This window comes from Cynoglossus semilaevis, chromosome 16, assembly GCF_000523025.1.
Source record: "Cynoglossus semilaevis isolate Cse_v1.0 chromosome 16, Cse_v1.0, whole genome shotgun sequence".
NCBI lineage: Eukaryota > Metazoa > Chordata > Actinopteri > Pleuronectiformes > Cynoglossidae > Cynoglossus > Cynoglossus semilaevis.
Genome location: NC_024322.1, coordinates 13,154,598 through 13,156,883, shown reverse-complemented (window position 1 = coordinate 13,156,883; position 2,286 = coordinate 13,154,598).

The following is a 2,286-nucleotide window of genomic DNA, read 5'->3' as shown; positions in this document are numbered from 1 at the left end:
TTTATGTATATATGTATGTATATATATGTATTTATATATTTATGCATATATATGTGTAGATATACATGTCTACAGCATGTGTACATATATATATTTGTATATCTACAGTACTTGTACATATATGTGTACAGTTTGTGTACATATATGTGTGTGTGTGTGTGAAGCTTTTTATCGCCCTGTACTTCATGAACCGTCGAGACTCTGTTTCTTTTGTCTCAGCTACAGATGTAGAAGCCGGTCCTCAGGGTTTCAGGTTACAGAGCAGGGAGCATTTCCAGATCTTTTTCAGCCGAGTGTGAATCCTCAGTCAGGTTGTGCAATCACCCGGTGACAAGTCCCATTCCTGTTTTTCCTGCCGGGTTGTAGTGAATGTTTGGCCTGGCCCTTAAAGAGTTCACACACATGCCATCTCAACACACACACACACACCTAGATTGTTTCTGTTACACACCCACATCTTTGAAAGCATAAAAACGGGTTCAAGTACTCCAGAAATCTGGTAGTGTGAACAGTAGCTTTGTTAGCGTTGGTGGAGTGTGTGCTTCCCCTGATTGTTGTTACATGAGAACCTGGGAAAATAAAGCATCATCCACTGATTGGCATAATGTCAGTGTTGAAACACTCCACTTAAAGTGGCAGCGGCAGCGTCTGTTGCTCACCTTGTGGATCTGTGGGGATACTGATCGTATGGACTGGAATTTTGACTGCTGGAAATTCCAGTCCCCGCCCCGGTGTTTTGTTCTGGACCAACAGAGAGGTCATATATGGCACCTAAGGACATTGTTTTTATTTTATTTACTTCTTCTCATTTTATGTTAGTATATTTGTTTTACAAAATGTCGCTTTACTGACAGAAACTACTCTAAGTGAGTTAACAACAAACCATTCATACTGTTGTGAAGTGATTGGTTGGACCAATGAGGGTGGCCCTGTCGACACAGGACTTCATGTTGATGTTAGAAAGTTGGGAGGGAAATGTAAAGACAAGTATTTTCAAACACACAACAGCACATGTGGGTCATGGCTGTCGTTTCACTGAAAAACCATTCATAAAGAGCACATGTGTCAAACTGAAGGCTCGCGGACCAAATCTGGCCCATCGCATTACGTTATGAGACCCATCAAACGTCAAGTGTGTGGTTGTCTTTAGGTCTGTACTAATGTGTACTTAGGTTAAATGGTCAAATACTGTCCCTGTGTAACATATGTGTAGCAGGTAGCAATTTTACTTCTCTAAGTCCAATTCTAATCTAATGTAGCGGTTAGCATAAACTTCATTTACATTCTATTCTGTTATTTTATTTATTTATTTATTTATTGGAATGAGGAACAAGGGATTTGCTGTACTGTCATCATCAACACTAAGTACTATCATAATCACTACCCCCCCACCCTGTCTTTAATAAAGAGGTTGTGAAATGTATTTATGCCCTGACCCCAGCTAAATTCTGAAAGAAAAAAAACAGATTACCAGCACCACCTGGAGGAGTTTGAAGGAAAAACATGTTTGGTTGACTTGTCTGAAACTTACCACATGCTGCAGTTGGAACTGTCTCCTCTTTTGTATGCAGAGTTAGTTATTATATCTAGTAGGTGTTGAAATCGCTCGCTAAGTACTGTTCCGTTAAAGTACTTGGAAGTACCATTTGTGAACATGCAGGAAATTTTTTATTTTGTTATCTGTAAATCGTGCATCAGTTAGTTTGGAGCTTTGCAGCCGGTGTTTGAAGCACTCTGTAAGGAAGCCTCACTGCACAGGCCTCTGGGTAATGGGCTGGTTTGTGGTCAGAGCTAGAGCGAGGTCGCGATCTTCATGTGGGGAGGAAATAGGACTGTGGGGGAACTTCCACTTTCCTTCCTTTAATTGCCCTCATAATGCTGCCTCGTCTGATGAGGAAGTGTTGGGTTGAGAGCAGCTTGGACGGAGACATCCAGAAAGTGGAGGAGAGAACGAGGCCCCCGAGTACAGACCTACGGTGAGCAGCTCCACCTGAAGGAAAAAAAAAGAAAGAAACAGTGCAAAAGTCAGAGGGAGGAAAAAAGAGTCAGAGAAAAGGAAAAAAAATCAACAAGACCAAGTCGGAAAAGTAACCAAGAAAGCGTGTCAACACACAGAGTTGATGGTTCTTGGAAACACACACACACAGAGAGACACAGAGGGAAGCACTGAAGCACAAGCTGAGAGAGAAGTCATGAGGGAGAGAGGAAATGCATCTGGTAGAGAAGAAAGAGAACGTGACAGAAAAAGAGAAAGTGGAGCTTTGTAGAGCAGAGCACACCTGCTGA